The sequence below is a fragment of the Hemiscyllium ocellatum genome, chromosome 6 (genome assembly GCF_020745735.1).
Source record: "Hemiscyllium ocellatum isolate sHemOce1 chromosome 6, sHemOce1.pat.X.cur, whole genome shotgun sequence".
Classification (NCBI taxonomy): Eukaryota; Metazoa; Chordata; class Chondrichthyes; order Orectolobiformes; family Hemiscylliidae; genus Hemiscyllium; species Hemiscyllium ocellatum.
This window is the reverse complement of record NC_083406.1, coordinates 5052384-5077394: the sequence shown is the minus strand read 5'-3', so window position 1 is coordinate 5077394 and position 25011 is coordinate 5052384.

Below are 25011 nucleotides of genomic sequence, written 5' to 3'. Positions count from 1 at the left end.
CCAGGTGATTCACTAAGTAACCAGTGTAAGTTTGCACTTGCGTGGATAATGAGCTGACAAATATGTGATTTTTGTGAGATCATTTCTCCCAGGCATTGTTGGAAAGGATGACATGCTACAGGCACAACATCAAGCTTCCAAATGGAAAACCTCAGACAAATGGTTATTATTTTCATTGTGATTTATTATCACTTCATTTGTACATAATTCTGCCAAATCATTTTCCAAAAGTGAACAAGAATTTTTATACTTGATGAACAGTTTTTTCATAGTGGCAGCAATTTGAAAAAAAGATGTGAGATTATTTCATTAGGTTGATTCCTTTGGGTCAAATAAAACAAATTGCTTTGAATTATCATTTTGATGATAATATTAGAACAACAATAGCTAAAGAATTTCAAATTGGTTTAAAAAATAACAAGAATTACTTCATTTCAGTTTCAACCGAATTAAGCCACAAAGTGTTATTTCAGATTCCCTCGTCAGTGCAAGTGAGAGTTGGGCCTGGGGAGGGAAAGGGGTGGTTACATGTAACAAGAATTGGTGGATAATTCATCACTTTCACTTTGACCCATGAGCTGTCTCTCATGTTACTATAAGGTCTCAGCCAGTTCACCTTGTGTACTGAGGCCCTTAGCGTAAAAAATGAGGTCTGCAGATGCTGGAGATCACAGTTGAAAATGTGTTGCTGGTTAAAGCACAGCAGGTCAGGCAGCATCCAAGGATAGCTTCGTCAAGGAAGGCATCCTGATGAAGGGCTTATGTCCGAAACGTCGAATTTCCTGTTCCTTGGATGCTGCCTGACCTGCTGTGCTTTAACCAGCAACACATTTTCTACTGAGGCCCTTAGTTTGCTAATTAAAAGCCATTTAAGGATTTCTTTGCACCTCTGCTGCCCGAATCTAGTGGGGAGGGAAAGGTGGAAGAAAGATGCCTGGCTTGCTTTTTTCCCAACTCATAAAAAAAAGAACAGAAAAGGGGGTCTGTGCTTTGGGAGAACCACTGTTGTTTATTGTTGCAACCCTTTATGCCTCCTCACCCTCTCAAAATTACTCCATTGCGTGTTCCTGCTCATTAGATACCTCCCCATCAAAACTCACAAACATATCTTTCAAATTGGTGCCAATCATTCTCCACTTTGTGCTCATTTGTAGGTGCAATAGTAGTCATCACTGCATTCTGATGTTACTGATGTAACTTTGCAAATGTTAACAGCTCTCAAGCATGAGAGTTCCTATCCCTGAAGGGCTGAAGTCCTGGTTTCAGCTTATTAAGATTATATCACTGTTTTAGAGGCACTGAGCTACATAACAACATATCTACCAGAGAGTGAGGATGGTAGGTGAGCAATATGACCCAACCTCATTAAAATCAGCTCCTACATTAGCCATATGTTATGTATGGTCATAGTTTTTAAACTGCATGCCAGGTTTATAAATTATTCCAAATTTAGTAAACGATTTTTACATCTTTACATTCTGCTTTGATGGTAAAAACAACATGAGGCAAACGTCAGACTGCAAATAGATTTTTAAAACCTAATTCACAATTTATAGGTGTAATGGCAATGTTGGTACTTATTGTCCCCATTGAGAAGACAGTGGCATGCATTTTCCTTGAGCTGATGGACTTTGTTGGCTAAATGATTCCTCAATTCTGTTGGATATTCAGTTTCACGGTTTTCATTCAGTGACAACAAAAGAACATCAATATATGTCCAAGTCAGGTCTGCAAACTTGGAGCTGAACATAGAAATGATTCAAAATGATTTACCCGACTCATGACCTTTGGTTGATGAAGGGCTTTTGCCTGAAACGTCGAATTTCCTGTTCCTTGGATGCTGCCTGACCTGCTGCGCTTTAACCAGCAACACATTTTCAGCACTACTTAATAAAGAAAACACTCATCAGGTTTCTGTGTATAACCAAGAAAATAACCATTTAATATAAACGAATCACTTTTACCAATGGCAATTAAGAAGTGTGAGTTGCTACAGTATAACACTACAACTAACACTTTATCCTTTCTAAAATGCTGCCCTCATTAAACAGACAGACACTCAAGGGTGGGCTAGACATGGAGATCATGGGTGGAAAAAGAAATAGATATCAGGGAAAAACATTTCAATGGCACCAATCTGGACCACAGGATTCATTTGTTTCACTTGCTTCCAAATACTTTTAGTTCTTTGCTGTTGACACAACATTGTTTGTGCATTAATTGTTGCTTTCCTTCAATGTTGAGGATTGTCCTTTCACTGTCTTTAAAAGCATTCTAATCCTCCTTCAACAGGAAATTTGCAGAGAAAGGTGTGTGGAAGAAAATCAATTATTTCTAGTATGCCTACACAGAGAGAGAAAGACAGAGATTTTTTAAATGTTTCTCTTTTCAGTCTAAGTGATTCTCCACTGCAGTGGCCGTGCACATGTCATAGTTACCTGATCACAAGAGCCAATCAAGATGCTGTTGTCAAGCAATTATCCCCTTAGTTTAGAACACATGGGCTCTGTGGATCTTCCTGTTTTAGTCTACAGTCCAAACATAAAGAAAACAAAATCGGTCATCTTTGCACTATTCCTTTCTGGCAGCAAAGACATAAGGGAAAAGTTCTCTGCCACACGCAAGTCCTGCCCAAATAAGCATTTAACAGAGTGTTTTCTGTTTATTAATATCAGCAGCTAGGAAAGCGGGAGGGCCTGGACACGTCTCAATTTCCCAAATGCTATTTCAGAAAGTCATGTAGTCAATCTGGAATGAAGGTCTCATCCTCACTGCATCTGGCTCAGAGAAACTAATATCATACCTGGGGTTTTCCTTTTAGGTTTTTCTCTTACTGTCCTTTGGTCGGGATTGGAATTGATTGTGGATGAATAGGTACAGGCAATTCATCTTTCCTAAGTATGTGTGTGTGTGGGAAGAATCAGCAAATTATTTAAACATGGCTGAGGGCGAACCTGTTTTTATTTAATTGGTACATATCTCAACCTTCATATTCCTGAACATCCTCATAATTTAATCACAAGAAAATTATGTCCATTCAATTTTTTTGGCAAAATACATGTAATATAAACAATGTTAATTTAGAGATGCAAATTTATACATTGTACATCTGAAAGTTTTACTTTTGCTTTCTAAGCTTGCTGTGAATATTATCTGAACTTCATGTTCATTAACAGTAGATCCAACAGCCATTACAAGTGCCACAGCAAATGTTTTAACCACTTTGAGTGTAAATTAATTGGATCATGAATCGTAACAGTCAGTTTACCCTTTTGAATGTAAACTCACTTAATGGTGGAAATTTGCAGGAACAACAAAATCAGTGCAGCCCACTGAAAGACTGCTGTTCCTTTTCATTGACCTCAAGTTGTTGTGAATGCTTTGCAGAACATCTTAATCTGAAATATGTGGGTTTGGTTTGATTAAAACACATTGCGATGCCATTTATTTCAAATCCGTTCTTTATCCCAGTTCCAGTACAAAACAGCTGGAATGTTGAGTTCTAGTATCAAAAGTATCAGAAAGGTGTCTCATTTCTGTTTGTACAAGTAATGAAATAGCAGGTCACCTCATTTGCTGTTTTTGCTGCACAGCTAACTCCCAGCTGAAACAATGGGGGAAGATGAACTCTGTGACTCACTGACTGCAGTAGTTGGCACTGTGTGAGGAACTGGGATCATTCAGCAGTGGTTTATTAGTGCAGGCATTCTATTTACATCTGACTTCATGGTTCCTGACCAATTTAAGAAAACTAGCATGATAATGGCATGCATCAATCTCTCAACAACAGTTAAAGGAACTCTTTGAATCGAATTAAGTGATGATAAGTGTCATTTTACAGAGGCAGAACCTGGACAGATGTGAGGTCAACGTGGAAAGACATTTAGTAATGCTTCTCAGATCCATCATTGAATATATTACTGTGGAATGTAAGGGCAGGGAGTTAAACTGTCTCTGAAATCCTCCCGGGGTTGCAAAGTGCCTCCTTCCTTCTTCATTGACCATTGCTACGGTCACCAAGGTTATGCCTGAGAAGCAACTATTAATCATTCCTTTCCTCGCCACCCTGTCTCCTGCAGTTACTTGATTCTGATCTCTCTGTCTCCAGTCATTCTATGCATATAGAGGCACTTTTAGAAATGCAATCTGCTTATCAGGAAAATGTTTCTGTCCAGCAAGCCTTCACCACTGAGGCTTGAATACAAATCCCCTATGCACTTCTGACAGTCACAAACAATGCTACACAGGATTAATCACAGCAAATGAGGAGATGGTCACTGGGAATTAGCATGTTGTATTTGCTAAACAAAATAAATTGTGCACAATGTCCAAGAAAACGAATAAGAGCTATAGATGTCATTTACATGGACTTCAGTAAGGCATTTGATACAGTTCTCCATGGTAGGCTGATGGAGAAAGTGTAGTCGTATAGGGTCCAGGGTGTACTAGCTAGATGGATAAAGAACTGGCTGAGCAACAGGAGACAAAGAGTAATAGTGGAAGGGAGTTTCTCAAAATGGAGAAATGTGACCAGTGGTGTTCCACAGGGATCTGTGCTGGGACCACTGTTGTTTGTGATATACATAAATGATTTGAAGGAAGGTATAGGTGGCTTGATTAGCAAGTTTGCAGATGACACTAAGATTGGTGGAGTAGCAGATAGTGAAGGAGACTGTCAGAGAATGCAGCAGAATATAGACAGATTGGAGTGTTGGACAAAGAAATGGCAAATGGAATTCAATCCAGGCAAATGCAAATGATGTACAGAGAGATCTGGGTGTTCAGGTCCACTATACCCTGAAGGTGGCAACATGGTTCAGTAGAGTGATCATAAAGGCATACGGGGATGTTGTGTACAAGAGCTGGCAGGTCATGGTACAATTGTATAAAACTTTGATTCAGCCACACTGGGGATATTGCGTACAGTTCTGGTCACCACATTACCAAAAGGATGTGGATACTTTTGGAGAGGGTGCAGAGGAGGCTAGCTTTGAAGGAAGTAGATTAGGATTATTTTTATTAGAAAGTCAGAGTTGAGGGGGGACCTGACTGAGGTCGACAAAACCATGACAGGTATAGACAGGGTGGACAGCAAGAGGCTTTCTCCCAGAATGCAGAACTCGATTACTAGAGGTCATGAGTTCAAGGTGAGGGGGGAAACGTTTAAGGGAAAAATGCCCGGAAATTTCTTTACACAAATGTTGCCAGCAGAGGTGCTAGAGGTGGGCACAAATAGTATCATTTAAGATGTATCTAGACAGCTGCATAAATGGCAGTGATATAGATGCTTAGAAAATAGGCGACAGGTTTAGATCGAGGATCTGGATCGGTGCAGGTTTGGAAGGCCAAAGGCCCTGTTCCTGTGCTGTAACTTTCTTAGCTCTTTGTTCTTGCTCTAATAAGTGTGGAGTAGGTAAGCAGCAGGCATGGGATGGCGCTGACAGCAGATTCCATTACCCATGGATGGGACATCATGATGTTCAGGGGTCGATGCAAAGGTGCCTGGATGAAGGCCAGGTTATGGAAGAACTTCCTGTCATAATTTACCAGTCCAAGAAATGACCTAAGCTCTTTGACGGACATGGGAGCCAGGGCACCTTTGATCACCCTCACCTTAACTTCTAATGGTGTAACTCAGTCACATTGACTCTGTAACCCGAGTGGGTCAGCTGTGGGGGGTGGTGGGGGGGGATGTTGGAACACACATTCTTCTCTTCTGAGGTATATGCCTGCCTTGGAAAAATGCCTGAGGACTATATTCAAGTTCTCTAGGTGTTCCTTGTTAGATTTCCCTGTTATTGGAATGTCATCTAGATAAATGGTGACCCTTGCAAAATATTTTCCATCATCCACTGATAAATTGTACAGACTGACAAGCCCCCAAATGGCAATTTGGTATATTAGTCAAAAACCTTATGCATATTTCTGGGAATCCTTATCTAACTGCAAATGAAAGTACTCACGACTCATGACCAGCTTGGTGAATGACTGCCACCTTTGTATATAAATCCTCTAAGTAAGGGATTGGGAATTTATCCAGCTGCGGAAAGTTGTTTACCATTGGTTTAAAATCCCCACAAAGGTGAACCGAACCATCAGGACTCACAATCGGGACTGGTCCGGCCCGATCCACAAACTGGACTGCCTTGATGACTCCTCCACTTTCCAGCCTCCTGATTTGCGCCTCTACTTTTGCCTGTAAGGGAAGTGGCACTGGGTGGGCCTTGCAGATTCATGGAATCACTTCCTGGTCAACATGCAAGGTGGTCTTGGCTCCTTTGATAATCCCTCAACCTTTCTGAGACACGTTCAGGTCTTTAATTAGGACTTCACTCAGGCAGCCATTTTCTAATTGAAAAATGTTTAGCCAATCAAGGTGAACCTTCCTCAACTAACTTCACCCCATCAAGCCTTTATTGCAATCAGTGGGAACTGAGCCAGCTGCTTCTTCTAAGGGATCGGAACCAAAGTTGTCCCCCTAATCTATAAAGGCTTCCCCGTGTAGCCTCTCAGTCCAGCCGAGTTCTTGCAATAACTTTATGGTTGGAGTCCAGAGGGAATTTTATTAAAAACTGGCTCTGTGATCACTGATTGGGCCATGTTTGTAGTAACCTCCATTAGAACTAGACAAGCATTTAACCAGATGTTTATTTTGACTGGCTTTGATTTGGATGTTGCGAAGCAATTTAACTGTTCTAGACCAGATGTAGGTCGTCTTTCCAAGGTATGAACTCTCCTAGATACCCACATGGATACCAGCCTGAGGGTTATCTTACTCAATTTAAGTCTAATGGAACTCTTTAGCTGTCTCGAGTTCATGTACTGGCAGCAACTACAGTGACTTGATGGCCTGAATTCTGAAGAAAATTTTAACCGTTTAGCCAAGGCTTGGCTTTGTTTTGGGGTTTTGGTTAGGGCTGACATCGGGTCCCTCTGATCCTGAGTGAGGCTGTGCAATTGACTGCAGTCAAGTGGTGTTTCCCAAGCTCAATAGTACTGTCCAGGGTGTCCCCTTCCATCGGATATATGCTCCACTTGCTGCATTTTCTAATGATAAAGATATTTTGATTTCAACTCATAGACGTTTTTGCATATAGTTACATCATTAATCCTACATACCACATGGTCTCTAAGTATCGCATTAAGACTTAAACCAAATTTACAGCTTCTGCCAGTCATCTTAACCTAGCCAAACTCCCGATACAGTTCCCCTGGTTTTTGAACTGCTGAGTGAAAATGATAGCAGCTCAGAATTAGAGGAGACAAGTCAATTCTTGAAAGGTTAAAATGTCTCAGGGAAAGTTAAGGTCCTAATAATAGAAAAGGCTGCAGCTCCACAGGCTCTTAGGAGAGTTGACCATTGTTTCTCATCGGCCACAATGCCATTTGCCACATTCTGGGTCCAGCCCACAACAGCAGAATCAAACAAATCAAGCTTCCCAAACAAAGGCATGATGTAAAAAATGCTTATCCCCAATTTTAAAAAACTATTATGCGCCAGTTTTTTCAGGATTGTGCTTTACTCTCATGGCCACTAAAGTAACTCCACAAAGGACAGTACCCCATCACCAAGTTACCCTTTATTTACACATGAACAGTCCTTGACTGTAGTACTTGCTCTTCAGAATAAGCACTGTCACTCCCCTTTCAATCTGTCAGCCAATGCTTCCTGATTGGACCAGATTAACAGCCCAACCAGGGAACACATATTCTATGAGGTCCACTGGGCTGACCTTGTTACAATCACTACAAGCGATATAGAGGCAAATGGCTTTGAAAGTGACAGTGATGTCATTGAAAACCAGTTACATGTATCACAAACCAATATTACCTAAAATGGCGCACACACCAAAGAAGAGGTATTTTAAAAAATCACATACAACTTAATTGTTTTAGCTGCTGTAGAACAATTTGGTAAGCTGTTTCAAAATCAGACCAGAAGATTGAGTGATGGAATGACCACCTGAGAAAGACACTGGTTTATGGGACATCAAAGCAATCAGTGTCATTGTGACGTACAATCACTCAGTAATGTAACAAAGGAGTTCACATTAAGTGGAACAGTGTCCACATTGTTGTATGCCTTTGATATTTACGCAGAACCCAAGAGGGAATTTTTACGAATAACCAGTCTAAAAGTTGAATTAAAGATAGTTTAGAACATGTCGTGATTTAAGAAGGTTCTCCACTTTCAAAGTGTCTGTTTGTTGGGAGAAGTGTTACCTGCAGTTGGTACTGGTAGAATAAATGGCTTCATATAGCATAGGTGCTGCTGTTAGTAACCTCCAGACAGTGGCATGGAATGGTACTCCATGTTGTGAACAAAGGTCAGGTTAAAAAAAGCCCTGAGAGCCATTGATAGCTCAACACAGCTGAGAGTAGGTGAAAAAGCCCACAAACAATAATCACTTGATGCAACTGAAGATAATTGGAGATTAATGAAGGTGACCATTTGCCAAAGGCTGAAATTGTGTCTGTAATTAGACATTTAGATTGATGGTCAATTGTTCTGGGGAACTCAGTCTCAGGAAAAGGGATTGAACTTCCAAAATGTGCCCAGCGCTGGGGGCAATCAGAGGTCAGAGGGGTTTTTATGGCATTTCTGAGGCTAGATCTTCGAAAATGAAGAATTGGACTGACTTGCAAAGGTTTTAGAGTGTTAAAAACAAAAACAGAAATTATGAGGAAAATCTCAGCATGTCTGGCAGCATCTGTAGAGAAATCAGAGCTAACGTTTGGGGTCTAGTGACCCTTCATCAGAACACTTCATAGAGTGTTAACATTTGGTGAGAAATTTGGTAACGACTGAGAAATTAATGTCTGGGTAAGATCTGTCATGATCACATTGACCATTTAAATATATCTATAAATTAAAATCAATCGATCAATCAATATGTTCCTAAATATGATGCAGAGCTTTGGGCTTACTGCTATAGTTCTCCACCACACTCCCATTCTGACCTAAGAATTATAGAATCCCTACTTTGTTTCAGCCCATCAAGTCCACACCACCCCTCTGAAGAGCACCCTACCCAGATCACCCCACTACCCCCCAATCCCATCCCTGTAACCCTGCATTTCCCATGGTTAATCCATCTAGTCTGCACATCCCTGGACACTATGGGACAATTCCCCATGACCAATCTGCCTAACCTGTTCATCTCTGGACTGTGGGAGGGAATCTGAGCACCCAGAGTAAACAGGAGGGTAGAATCAAACCCGGGTCCCTGGCGCTATGAGGCAGCAGTAGGAACGACTGAGCCAACTTGCTGCCCCAACCTTGACCTATATTGATCCACCGAATCTCAACACAAGCTTAGAGAACCTTTTTGTGGTATTTGAGAGTTTTTATGCAGATTTATTTTTGTTTTTAAAGTATAATAATAATGTTTAATGAAGTTACAGTCCATCTTCTCTCAGGTAGCATTACCAGACCTATTGAAAATGGAAAAAAGTTAAGCCAATGCTTAGTCATTAGATATCAGTATCGCGAGGGTCTTTCCTCCTTTCATCTATTGACACAACATTAATATTATCTTTTTTATGTTTTTATGTTTCACTCTCCAACTGCTACTTACACCTGATGGGAACCATTTTCCATTCTGTTACAGAGTCATACAGCACAGAAACAGACCCTTCGGTTCAACCAGTCCATGCTGACCATAATCCCAAACTAAACCAATCCCACTTGGCCCATATCACTCCAAACCTTTCTTATTTATGTACTCATCCAAATATCTTTTAAACTTTGTAACTGCAACACATCGCCCACTTCCTCTGGAAATTCATTCCACACACGAACCACTCTGTCTAAAAAAAATTGCCCCTCATGTCCTTTTTAAATCTTTCTCCTGTCACCTTAAAAAATGCCTCCTTGTGTCGAACTACCACACCCTAGGGAAGAGACCCTTGCAATTCACTTAATCTATGCCCCTTCATAAAGTCGCCCCGCAGCCTCCTACGCTCCAGTGGGAAAAACAGTCCCAGCTTCCCCTTACAATTTAAACTTGCCATTTTCTGGCAAACCTGAGTAAATCTTTCACCTGCACTGTCATCCCTTTTCCTTTCATTCACCCCTACCATCCACTTATTCACTGACCTTTCATTCTATTCTTTAATAATGACTCCGTTTTCCACACATCTGTTTTGGTTGAAAAGATTTTCATCTTATCCTGACGAAAGTTTGCACACCTGAAATTTTAACTCCACACTTCTCTCTCCACAAACATCTGAGAGTTTCCAGCATTTTCTTAATTTAGACCACATAAACAATGTAAACAAGAGAGATGCTTCCAATCGCATGTTCCACTGTGAGAGAAATGTGAAGAAAGTTATCGGAAAATGGTGGATCTGGTTTGAACAAGGAACAAAGTAAATGGCCACAGCTTGAGGTGTGACAATGCTGAATGACTTCAGAATTGAAGAACTTGTGTAATGAGCAAAATCCTCCAGTCCACTAATCTGGCTAACTCGATTTGAAAATGGTTTCGCCAGATGATCCATATTTTCTATTAGTGCCTGCCTGGCTGGAGTTAAGCTCAACAGTCACTTTATCATGGGTCATGCTTGATTCATCACTGAATTTTATTATATTGTAACATTGCAGACTCAGTTCAGTTCAGGTTATCCTGCATAGGATGAACTGAGTATAACATGCAAGGATTTAAACATACAGACACTTTATTTCATGACTGTACAGTATAATCCATAATGCCTTCAGCTTTAAAAATCCTGATCAACTCTCCCTTCTATTCTATTACACAATCTCCATCTTTACTCCTCCAGACTTAGCCAGAGCAAGGATTTATTCCCACCAACAAAATAAATCGCATGCAAGAATAATGTTTGGATTTGAACATTTTCATCCCTACATCCCATTACAGCCTTACACTTCACTATCTCTGTAACACCTCGAACCTTAGAGCCTACCAAGATAATTGTTTCTCTAATTCTGCTCTCTAGTAAATCATGCCTATCTATGTCTCATCATATTAGACTTTGTAAATAATACTAAACTGGTGCGTGTAGCTAATAGTGGGGTCTAGTGCAACACAGTCATAGAATGACAGAATTATAGAAGGCTGAAGCAGGGAAGGAGACTATCCAGTCCAGTGAGCCTGCACTGGCTCTTTCAGATCGCAGTCAGGAAGATTGATAACTGCACCTCCTCCACAATAACACTCAACCACTCAACACTGCTCTCCAACCCCCCCACCCCCACCCCCACCCCCATCCCCAAGGGATGCGTCCTCCACCCCTACAGTACTCTCTGTATAACCACAACTGTGCTGCCAAATTCCAAATGAATGCTATCTACAAGTTCACTGATTTGGAGATGCCGGTGTTGGACTGGGGTGTACAAAGTTAAAAATCACACAACACCAGGTTATAGTCCAACAGGTTTAATTGGAAGCTAGTGCTTCCAATTAAACCTGTTGGACTATAACCTGGTGTTGTGTGATTTTTAACTTTGTACAAGTTCACTGATGACATCAACATAGTTGGACAGATCTCAAACAACGATGAGTTAAAATACAATAGGGAGATACAGGGCTTGGTGATATTGTGCAACGAGAACAATCTCTCTCTCAACATCAGCAAAACTAAAGAATTGATTATTGACTTCAGAAAAAAAGGAGAACATACCCACCCCATCCACATCATTGGAGTGGGAGTTTGAGAGGGTGCACAGCACCAAGTTCATTGGAGTGATGATAACCGACAACTTGTCCTAGACTTCCCACCTGGATGTGATGGCCAAGAAGGCCCAACAACGCCTCTCCTACCTCAGGTGGCTCAGGAAATTTGGCATATCCATAAGGCCCCTCACCCACTTTTACAGATGCACCATTGAAAGCATACTGTCCAGATGCATAACGGCCCGGTACGGCAACTGTTATGGCCAAGACTGTAGGAAACTACAGAAGGTGGTGTTCACAGCCCAGATCATCATGGAAGCCAACCTTCCATCCATGGACTCCATTTACACAGCTCACTGCTTCAGAAAGGCTGCCAACATCATCAAAGACCCATCGCAGCCCAGTAATGATCTCCCACAGCCTCTTCCATCAGGCAGACGATACAGAAGCTTGAACACACACACACACCAACAGGTCCAGGAACAGCTTCTTCTCAGCTGTTATTAGACTGATGAATGGACTGTGTAGCCTCAAATAGAGAAGGCTGACCTTGCTAACATCGCCCTAGCCTAGTACACTCCTTATGCAATGTAATCTGTATGCCTCTGTCTAAGTGTTTCTAATCTGTACAGCCTTGCTGACTATCATCTGCCTGTACTACTTGTAACCAAAGCTTTGCACTTTCCTTCAGTACAAGTGACAATAAATAAATCATATTGAATCTTTGGAAGAACATTCAGATAATTCCATTCCTATGCCATTTCTCTTTAAGCGTACATTCTTTTCCCTTCTGGGGTTTATCCAATTTTCTTTTGAAAATCACCAATAAATCTGTCTCCACCATCCTCGCAGGCAATTCCCAATCCTAACCCACTCAATGCATGCAAAAATTGTTTTTTCCTTATCCACCTTTGGTTCTTTTCCCCATCACCTTAAAAGCAAATCCTCTGCTTCTCATTCCCACCATCAAAAAAAACTTATCTGCATGCATCTCGATCTTAAGTGATTTTTAACTTCTTCAACAAAGCATCTTTCCGCCTTCTCTTTTCTGAAGCGAATAATCCTAACTTCTCCAAATCTATCACTGAAGCTAAAGACCCTCACCTCTGGAATTATTCTCAATATTCTTTTCAAATTCTTCCTGCCATTGATGAAGTTTAGACCCATTGACAATGAAGGAACAGTTACGCAGTTCCAAGTCAAGATGGTGTTGAGTTTGGAAGGGATCATGAAAGTGGTGGTGTTCCTAAATCTGTTATCTTTGTCTTACTTCCTTCACATCCGGAGACACTAATATCACAGGGGCAGCACAGTGGCTCAGTGGTTAGCACTGCTGCCTCACAGCGCCAGGGACCCAGGTTCGATTCCAGCCTCGGGTGACTATCTGTATGGAGTTTGCCCATTCTGTCTGTGTTGGTGTGGGTTTCCTCCAACAGTCCAAAGATATGCAGGTTAGGTGGATTGGCCAAGTTAAATTGCATAATGTTCAGGGATATGTAGGTTAGGTGCATTAGTGAGGGGTAAATGTAGGGGAATAGGCTGATTCCTACAGCTGATCAGCCACAGATTCAATGCTTCCAGGTTTTACTGCATGTGGACGTTACCTGCTGCTGTTCAGCGGAGTCACAAATGGTCCAACACAAATGTATAACTCTTCCTACTGCTGATGTCATTCTCATCTCACATTTTAACTTCCGCTCTTTGGTATATTTTTGGACCAAGGCTGTAATGATGTTAGTCACTGAGTCACCCTGGTGAAAGGTTAGGTGAATTGGCCATGCTAAATTGCCTGTAGTGTTAGGTGAAGGGGTAAATGTAGGGGAATGGGTCTGGGTGGGTTGCTCTTCGGCGGGTCGGTGTGGACTTGTTGGGCCGAAGGGCCTGTTTCCACATTGTAAGTAACCTAATCTAATCTAACACAATCTGAGTATAAGTGAACAGTTATTGTTTCATAGACAGCACTTGACAGCACCATCAATAATCCCTTCCATCACTAGGTCGATGATCAAGAGGGGATGAATGGGCCATGGTTGACTTTATTAATTTTGCCCTGTTTTCTTTCTTTGAGACAGGACATACTCAGCGCTATTTCATATTGACAGGTGGATCCCTGTGTTGTAGTTATACTGCAGTGACTCAGCTAAGAAAATGGCTTGTTCTGGAGCACAACTCTTCAATACTATACTCACCCTGTTATTTGATCCCTATGCTTTGTTGTGTACAATACCCTGAGCCATTACTTGATATTGGACAGGAGGAGGCTGAAATGGATCATCCACTTTACAGTTCTGGCTGAAGATAGCTCAGCCTTGACTTTTGCACTGATTGACTTGCCTTTCCCAGTATTGAGACTGAGGTTATTTGTGGAACATTCTTCTCTGTTTAGTTGTTTAATAGTTCATAATTTGATGTGGCATGGCTAGGGAGATTGATCTGATTATTTGTTATGGAATCACTTTGCTTCCCTTATAGAGTCATAGAATTCCCTACAGTGTGGAAGCAGGCTATTCAGCCTACTCAATTCCTCACTGACCCTCCGAAGAGCATCCCACCCCAACCGACTTCCATGCCATGTCCCCGTAACCCTGCATTTCCTATGGCTAATCCACCTAGCCTGCACATCCCTGGACACTATGGACAATTTACCATGGCTAATCCTCCTAACCTGCACATCTTTGGACTGTGGGAAGAAACCAGAGCACCCAAAGGGAATCCACTCAGACACGGGAAGAGCATACAAACTCCACATAGACAACTACCTGAGGATGGAATCAAACCCGGGTCCCTGGCACTGTGAGGCAGCAGTGCTAACTACTGAGTAACTGTGCCACCCTAGTGCATGTTCTTTCCATTGTTTAGCATGATTAGTAACATGGTTAAGTTTCACCAGATTGTTTTCTCATTATTCAACATACCCAGTACTGTTCTCTCCATCCTCTCCTGCACTCTTCATTGAACGATGTTTATCCCCTGGCTGATAATAAAGATAGCCCACAGCAACTCATGGACATTTGTTTTTACACTGAAAGATATTTTCTGAGTCCAGCCCAGTTTGCAGCATAGCGCAATGGATGTTATCTTCAAAGTGAAGATTGGTCAATGTCTCATCAAGGACGATGTGGTTGTTATTTCAATCAATACTCCGGTGGACAGATGCATTTGTGACAGATTACAACACATTCTCTCCACATGTGTTGCAAGCCCAGCATTTCAGATGTCTGCTTCAGAACTCAGTCAATCATGGTGTTACTGAACAAATACTGGTGATAGATAGTGAACTCGTCCAATCCAGCGCAACTTATTTTCCTTTGTTACCCTCAATGTTTCCCCTACGACTGATTCAAAATTGAGAAGCAGGGATTCATCAGCTGAGGAATTACAGTAGGTATTGTATTAATCATCAGTCCATTTTGACTTGATATCATCACTGTTCCTGAGGTCTGGTAGTAATGATGACAACTCCTATAGCCACTCCCTTTCAACTGTATCTCACCGTGTAGCCACCTCTTACAGCCATTGAGACATACAGAGCTGCCATCACAGAGACTCATCAGTCCCTGTACTTACTTGTGTGGTAGCAGACCATCTTTTTGGCTTGACAACAGTATGCTTTCTGTAGACAATATCACTTAAGCATTTGCTGCAAAGAATAGTGTGTGATGGAAAGCTTCAGTTGTTGTTCCAACTCTTGAGACACCTTCCCCTTGTAAGGGTAATCTGATGTTGACAGATCACCTTTCAACTCAAAACATGGTGGCTAAAGGCCCTGTCATGAGTTTGCCAAATATTCAGTGGTCAATCACCATCATTCAGGATAGTTTCAATGCACCATCTCTCTAACCAATTAGCACCCTCTTTTCAATATACATAAAGTGTTGTTCTCATTTAAAGTTTGATTTATTACATTGCAGTCCTGATCAATTTAAGCCAAAATGCTTCAACTTTATGTTTCTGTTTAGCATTGTTTAGGTTTTGTACTCCCGAGCAAGTATCAAATCAAACAACCAATCAAATGGCAACAACATTTTGAATTTATGTCACACCATTAACAAAGTAAAATATTCAAATGCACATCAAAGGAATGTAAAAAAAATGGAAATTCCAGTCTCAGTAGTGGTGACATAGAACATAGAACAATACAGCGCAGAACAGGCCCTTCGGCCCTCGATGTTGCGCTGACCTATGAACTAATCTAAGCCTATCCCCCCACACTATCCCATCATCATCCATGAAATTAACAAATTGTTGTAAAGGCTGACCTGATTCACTAAGTCCTTCAGGGACCGAAATCAACCATCCTCAACTGGTCTGACTCATAACTACACTAGTTCCACACTAAAGTGGTTGACACTTAACAGAACACTCAATTAGACCAGTAAGCTATTCAGTTGTATCAAACACTGACAGTAGAGTTGAATAGGAATGATGCAGAATGGACAATCCAGCATTAACCTAGGCAATGGAAATTACTAAGCACAGTAGATAAAACTGACCCTTCAAATTTTTCCTTCCCAATATCCGGGAGCAGATCAATCCCACAGGCTAGTGAAGCAATTAGTTTGCAGAATTGTACCCATCAAATCATACATTCCAGCAATTCCTTAGTTTCCTGTAACATCATCTCTGGCAATTTCCTGTTCCACTAGTCACCATGTTTTGAGTTGAAAGGTGATCTGTCATCATCAGATTACCCAAACAAGGGGAAGGTGTCTCAAGAGTTGGAACAACAACTGAAGATTTCCATCACACACTATTCTTTGCAGCAAATGCTTAAGTGATATTGTCTACAGAAAGCATACTGTTGTCAAGCCAAAAAGATGGTCTGCTACCACACAAGTAAGTACAGGGACTGATGAGTCTCTGTGATGGCAGCTCTGTATGTCTCAATGGCTGGCAGACTGCATCACTTTGTCCACAATACTCAGTGTACTGTGTTCAACTGACCTGTGCTTCCAAACTCAGAGCATATACTCTAGCACTTGGTATGAATCAGCTGTTACATAACATTTACTAAACAATCCTAACTGTGCTATGGCAATAAATTTAACATTATTGGTCAGGTTCGCGGTACATTTCATTTTTGTGAGCTGGAAGCCAATTCACACAGCCAACACTGATCTATGTAAACACAAGGGATTTTCATTCTGAAAGCAATGTGATCAATGTGAAATCCTGCTATTCCTCACAGCAACACCCTGACCACTCCAAGTCTATGTGCCTGTTTTGGGGTTAATCAACTAGTTGTCATTGACAGTTAACACATCCACCTATATCTCCACACCAACCAAAGTCCAACCAGTCAGCACCTATTCTCAGGCTGGATGAGTTATCGTTGCTTTATTGGTCCCTGATTAAGCTTGAATGTTTGTGTTCCAGTCTCGATAAGTGCAATATGAAAGGCTTCATTTTCATGTCTCTTAGCAATGTATACCTCGATAAATGTTTAAGAGACCTCTAATTGTTTCACCAGATTAACAAATATTCCAACTGGAAAATTTTGTTATTGAAAATTATAATTAACCAAAATTTTGAAAACAAGTCAGTGGTTGATATTCACTCCCACCCCAGTTAATAATGTGCCTGTTGTGTATTTTCAGTTTTCCCAGGAGCTCAGCTGCTTTTTATTGATATAATGTTTTTCAAATTAATGTGTTACACGGCATTGAAATTGACTGATTTATTTTCCTCTCATGAAATCTTATAGTGCAATATCAGACTACAAAGGTTAAATAAAAAAGGTATTGTCAACCACAATACCCATTGAAACTAATATGTTTTCTATTATTCATCTTAACATTTCATGTGTTCACAGTTTCAAACCCAGCTTGCATACAAGTACATTTGGATTCATTACAAAATGACTAATAGTCTTGGACTTCTTCCATTCTAAACTCTACAGAGATAGTGTTGATCCAGTTTAATTCCCTTCTCTTTTCCCGCACATCTTTTTATGTAACTACTCATACAACCAGAGAATCCCGACAGTAGGGAAGCAGGTCATTCGGTCCAAACCAACACTCCGAAGATATCCCACCCAAAACCTGCCCCCATTCCTGTAACCCCACATTTCCCACGGCTAATCCACCTAGCCTGCAGATCCCCAGACACTATGGGGCAATTTAGCATGGTTAATCCAACGTGACCTGCACATCTTTGAACAGTGGGAGGAAACCGGAGCATCCAGAGGAAACCCATGCAGACACAGGAGAATGTGCAAACTCCATAGAGACAGTCTCCAAAGTCTGGAATCGAACCTGGATCCCTGGCACTGTGAGGCAGCAGTGCTAACCACTGAGCCACTGCCTCACCTCTCAGCTCCCTGCATTACCCCATGTTCCCCAGGCATCAGTTTCATCATGCCAAATATAACAATGCAGCGTCACTCCATTAAAGCCAGGGCAGTGGTAACCGTTAATGATCACCCTCTTCCAAGCATTCCTTACATTCCATTATTCAATCATCTGCCACACTTAGATGGTGAGTCATCACTTCACGATAAGTTTGCTCTTTGCATCCCTGTACCTGTATACTGGCTTCAATCCCTCAACTTGTCTTCCCCAGTATCCCCACCACAGCACTGGCTCCAGGTATTATACCTTGAACAGACTCCCTGCACTGACCGTGGCCAAACTCACTGACCGACTTGGAAAGAGACAGAGCTGACAGCTGAGTGACCAGATCCCAGTTGACATCAGTGCAGCTCCCAGACTGAATTGCCACTAACCCATGGGCTAGTGCACCATAGCCCATTTTTCTGGACTGTAGTGATGTGGACCTCCTGACTCTGAATGGCCCAAGTCCACAATGGCAGTACCCAAGCTCCTGGACTGGTGCTGGATGCTGCCTTGAATTGTCTGTGCTGGGGCCTCCTGAATGCCAGCTTCCCTTAGACATTGGTTTGACTTCCCTTAGACATTGAAACCGAGCTGGTTTGATGAAGCACATTCAGTATCTTTGCCCGGGTAAATTGTGGGCACATGTTGCACTGTGTTATAGACTCAGTCCTAAAGCAACACAGTAACTCCCTTGACTCCCAATTGCAGACTACCATGACAAGGTGTCTAGCTTTGTGTCTGCACTAAAAGGCAAGGCAAAATGGAGAATGTGAGCCCATAGATTCTAAATGAGTGGCAAAATACAATAAAGCAAGACTGTTTAGAGATGCTATGAGCTACAAAAGGTGCAAAGTGTAAGTGAAGAGCCCTGAGGTGCACTCTACTCTAATCTATGAGCTGATGCCTGTCCTTGTGTGCAAGGTGAATGAGCAGCAGCATTTCATTGCATTGTGTCAGTGCAATCCAAAGTACAATATTGAAATGGGTGACTTCATAAACACAGTGGTTACAAGAACAGAGCAGAGGCTTGGAATACTGCAGTGAGGAACTCACCTCTTGACCACCCAAAGCCTGTCTACCATCTACAATGCACAAGTCAGGAATGTGATGGACAATCCCCCATTTACCTGGATGTGTGCAGCTCCAACAATACTTGACACCATCCAGGACAAAGCAGCCCACTTGATTACAACCACATCCACCGATCGCCCCTACAAGCGAGATATACTGCAGAAAGATCCTTAGCATCTTGGGCGGCACGATGGCACAGTGGTTAGCACTGCTACCTCATAGCGCCAGAGACCTGGGTTCAATTCCCATCTCAGGTGACTCTCTGTGTGGAGTTTGCACACGTGTCTGCGTGAGTTTCCTTTGGGTGCTCCGGTTTCCTCCCACAATCCAAAAATGTGCAGGTTAAGTGAATTGGCCATGCTAAATTGCCATTAGTGTTACATGAAGGGATAAATGTAGGAGAATGGGTCTGGGTGGGTTACGCTTCGGCGGGTCTGTGTGGACTTGTTGGGCCAAAGGGCCTGTTTCCACACTGTAAGTAATCTAATCTTCCAAACCCATGACCACTTCCATGTAGAAGGACAAGGGCAACGAATACATCGGAACATCATCACCTCCAAGTTTCCCTCCAAGCCACTCACCATCCTGACTTGGAAATATTTTTTGTTCCTTTGCTGTTACTGGGTCAAAATTCTGGAATTCCCTCCCTCAGGTCATTGTGGGTCAACATATAGCACATGGACTGCAGTGGTTCAAGGTGCAGCTCACCACCACTTTCTCAAGGGACAACTAGGGATGGGCAATAAATGCAGTCAGCAACATCCATGTCCCACAAGTGAATGAAAAAAAACAATGAGTCAGAGATGTACCATAATGATTTGTTGAGACTGGCACATGTCTGATGCCAACCTCCATGGACAGGGGGTGCAGGGGGTCACTGTGTATAAAGGGTACGCTGAGATGTTGGGGAGTTGCTGGCCAGAGCCCTGAAGGAGCAATCTGGAAACTGTAGGCATTATGTACCCCCCCACCCCACCCTGGCTTTCATATCACCACCTAGTTCCTCTCCACTCTATGGGGAAACAGCAAAGCATGTGTAAGTGAGAAAGGGGCACATGAATTTACCCCAATGTGAATAGGCCTCTTTATGCTCCTTTATAAGATTCCCGCCTGCCATTCAAATCCTGGGTGGGGAAATCAAACATTTTTTCTCAAGGTTAAGCTCTTTTTTTTTACAACCTCGCCATATTTTCCCATGTCCGTGTTATTCATGGGATGGAAAAATTCATAACCCATTGTTAATTCCCCAAACTCACTTTCTGAATGACCAACACTCATTCTGTTGACTTTCTTTTTTCAAATATCAATCGAAACTGATTTGATTTGATTTATTATTGTCACATGTACTGAGATACAGTGAAAAGTGTGGTTTGTGTGCGATCCAGGCAAATCATACCTTACATCTGTACATCAGGGCAATAGAACAGAATGCAGAATATACTGTTGCAGCTACAGAGAAGGTGCAGAGAAAGATCAACTGTAATATTTGAGAGGTCCGTTCATAAGTCTGATAACTGCGGGGAAGAAGCTCTTCTCTAATCTGTTGGTATGTGTTTTCAAGCTTTTGTATCTTCTTTCCAACAGAAGAGGGTGGAGGAGAGAATGACCAGGGTGGAGGGGTCTTTAATGATGTTGGCTGTTTTCCCGAGGCAGTGGGAAGTGCAGACAGGGTCAAAGGATGGCAGGGGTTGGTTTGTGTGGTTGACTGTGTTGTGTTCATGACTCTTTGTAATTTCTTGTGGTTTTGGGCAGAGCAGTTGCCATACCAAGCTGTGATACATCTGGATAACATAGTGTATCTTTAACAATCGGGGCATGTTGAATTTCCCTAGCCTACTGAGGAAGTAGAGGCGTTGATGTGCTTTCCTGACAGTAGTGGCAATGTGAATGGTACAGGACATATTGTTGGTGATATTCACTCAATGAAACCTGAAGCCCTTGACTATCTCCATCTCAGCACCACTGATACAGACAGGAGTGTGTCCTCTATTCTGCTTCCTGAAGTCGATGACCAGCTCCTTCAGTTTGCTGACATTGAGGAAAAGATTGATGTCTTTACACTGTGCCCCTAAACTCTCTAGCTCTTTCATGAACTCAGTTTCATCATTGTATATAAGGAATATAGTAAGGGGTTGAGTATGCAGCCTTGCAGGGTACCGGTGTTGAGGATTATTGTGGAAGAGATGTTGTCACCTCTCTTCACTGATTGCGGTCTGCAGGTCAGGAGGTCACGGATCCAGTTCTGGAGGGGGCAACAGAGTCCTAGGTCTCGGAGTTTGAAGATGAGTTTGTTTGGAATTACAGTGTTGAAGATGGAGTTAAAATCAATAAATAGGAGTCTGACATAGGTTATCCAGATGTTCCAGGGATGAATGTAGGGCCATGGACCTCTTGCGATAGGTGAATTGTACTGGAGCAAGGCAATGTGGGAGGCTGGAGTTAATGTGTGCCTACCGTCTCAAAGCACTTCTTGATGATGGATGTACTGGGCAATGGTCATTAAGGCATATTGCCTGATTTTTCTTTGGCACCAGGATGGTAGTCATATTCTTGAAGCAGATGGGGACTTCAGATTGGAGTAAGGAGAGGTTAAAGATGTCACAAATCCCCCTACCAGCTGGTCTGTACAGAATCTGAGTGCATGGCTAAGAGTACACCTCCCCGGGCCTATCGCTTTCCATGCATTCACTCTCAGGAAGGCTGATCTGCCCCTCTGACAGTGACTGTGAATACAGGTGCATCCCAGGCTGTCAGGGTAGGGGACACCATTTCACTGACCTGTTGTTCAAAATGAGCATAGAATGCATTGAGCTCATTCTACTTGAGTTTACTTTGGGGCTTATTATATTGTGTAAGTCTTCCCACAGTTGCCACGTTTGCCTGGTTAGCCTGGGACCCTAGTTTAGTCTGGTATTGTCTCTCGGAGTCCCTGACAACCTTGTGAATGTCATAACTGCATTTCCTGTTCACTTCAGAGTCACCCAATTTCAACACCCCAGATTTGGAGTTCAGTTGGGAGTGGATCTCCTAGTTTATCCATGGTTTCTGGAGGGGATCACTCAGATTAACTTCTTTGGCAGACAGCCCTCTACACACTCACTAATGGAGTCTGTGACAGTAGAGGCATATTCATTTAGGTTGGCCACTGAGTTCCTGAATATGGACCAATCCATTGACTCCAAGCAGTCACATAGGAGCTCATCCATGAGTTCAGAGCAGCACTATGTGACTTTCTGCACAGGCTCCTCACACTTAGTTTCTGCTTTAAATTGGGAAAAGGTGTGCAGCCTTACAGTCTGATTTACCAAAATATGGGCGGGGAATGGAACTGTACATATCTTTCATAGTTCTGTAGCAACGGTCAGGTGTGTTTGAGTCTCTGGGGGGATAGGAGATATCTTGGTAATATCTTGGTCACACATTCAGGAGGTTGGCCTGGTTGAAGTCACCGGCTGCCATGAAGAAGGCCTCGGGGTATTCTATCTTGAGACTGTTTGTGGAGGTCTATATTCCATCAAGTGCATTCTTCACTTTGAAAGGGGTGTGATGCCAGCTGCTGTCTGGATAGCAGAAGTAAACTCCCACATCAGGTAATAAGGACATCACTTCATGGTTAGATATTCTCAGTCATCGCATCTGAGCAGTTGGGGGAGTTGATCAAGAGGCAGACCCCTCTGTGCTTTGCCTTGCCCGAGGACCATTGGGTCCATCTGGGGGATTGAAAACCCCTCAGGTTGTAAGGTACAGTCTGGTGTAGCAGGAGTGAGCAGTGTTTCCGTCAAACACATCAGTCCCTCAATTCCCTTTGGAAGGCGAGTCTAGCTTTAAGTTCGGAGAAAGTGAGGATGGCAGATGCTGGAGATCAGAGTCAAAATGTGTGGTGCTGGAAAAGTGCAGCAGTTCTGGCAACATCTGAGGAGGAGGAGAGTTGATGCTTCGAGTATAAGCTGTTCATCAGGAATGTGTGCATTCCTGATGAAGGGCTTATGATCGAAACATCGATTCTCCTACACCTCAGATGCTGCCTGACCAGCTGTGATTTTTCAGCACCACACTTTCTGACTCCACCTTTAGCTTTAAGTTCGTCCAGCTTGGTTTTAATAGCTTCGACATTCACTGGGAACATGCTGGGAAGGGAGATCTTGAAACTGCGTTGTTTGAGTCTTCATTGCAGGGAAGTGGCTGCTTCTGGTCAGGCCTGGGAGCTGGATCGCATGGTGAGCGATTCCAGAAGATAAGTGGATGTGTCCGATGGGATCCCAGGTACTGGTCGATCGGGCACTCTTGGGCACTGTGTTGGGGGAGAATCTAGGTTTCAGTCTGGTCAGGCCTCGATGTCGAGTCTCCATGTAATTGGCTCAGGCATCAGGTCCACGTTAGGCCCAGGCCATGGAGTCAGGTCACCAGAGACACCCAGCCCGGGCCTTTGAGAAGCCGGTAACTGCCTGCTCCTGTCGTTGCCATGGTCCCAGTGCAGGCTGTCGGTTCACACAGCCAGCCTCTCCGGGAGGTCCTGGTCTTCCTCAGCTCAGGTCTGTTGGTTGTTTCCGAAGATGGAAAGATCAACACCCCAGTAAGTAGATTTAAAAGAACATTATTTGTAATTCTGACAAACTTAAGAGTGAGATTTAAAATTGTAGAATGATTAAAAAAAAATGTAAGGGGATGACCTGCTTCGGAGAGCTCACTAGGAGACACCACACTCCAGCACCATCTTAGAGAACCATCTATTACTGTCTTTTTGATATTTCTAACTATCATACAAATTCTAACATTTCCCTCCCCCCATTCATCTTTTCATCAATATTTGCTGTTCTTTGTATTTTGTCCAATCTTTTGGCCTTTGTGCAGTTATTTTGTTGGGAATGTATGTATTTACAAATTGGGAGAACTGGGAAATGGGCATTTGGACACTACTGGGTTCCAAAGGATTTATCACGTCATCATCCAAGATTAAAGAGGATTATGATAAATTTCTTGCTTATAAAAAAACATATGTGACTTTGAAAGGTGATGTTCAGTAAAGTTTTAGAGAGAGATAAAGATGGAATTTTATTGCTCCAATTGTTGAGCAAACAGACCTGAAAAATCCTAATAAATCTTTGCTGCTGTTGCATGGCAACAGCTCTGAACTGAGGTACTTGCTGTTTTCTCAATACACACCAAGAAGCTGTGGTCAGTTGCCGGAGAAAATCGCAAGTGTGACGTCCTGTCACCATGTGTCTGAGGGGCTCCAAACTTGGATTTGAAGGCAGCACCTGCTATACCTCTTTCAAGTCAGTACATCAAAAATGCCAAATAAAATTTCAAATATCAGAACTCCCAAACCCTTCTCATTTGAAATTGAAACCTGGTCGGAAGATTTCCCACCATTCTGCAACTTAGAGTGACTGAACTCATTGACAAGAAACCAAACAAACTGAAAAAGTTGCCTAAATCTATTTTTCTATTTGTACTGCTGATCCTTAAGACATTCCTGATGTATTAATAGTTATAGAGTCATACAGTCGTACAGCTTGAAAATAGACACTTTTGTCCACCCAGTCATCCTAAACTAGTCCTACTTGCCTGCTCCTGGCCCGTATCCCACCAAACCTTTCCTTTTCATCTACTTAGCTAAATGTTTTTTTTAAATGTTGTAATTGTACCCACATCCACCATTTTCTCAGGAGGTTCATTCCACATGTGAACCACCCTCTGTGTGAACAATTTGCCCCCAAGTTGTTTTAAATCTCATCTCACAAAAATATGCCCCCTTGTCTTGATATTCCCCCATCCAGGGGAAAAGACACAAAGAACAAAGAAAATTTACTGCCCAGGAACAGGCCCTTTGGCCCTCCAAACCTGAGCCAATCCAAAGCTACTGTCTAAACGTATAGCCCAATTCCTAAGCATCTGTATCCCTCTGCTCCCCACCTACTCATGCATCTGTCCAGACACATCTTGAATGAATCTACCTTGCCTGC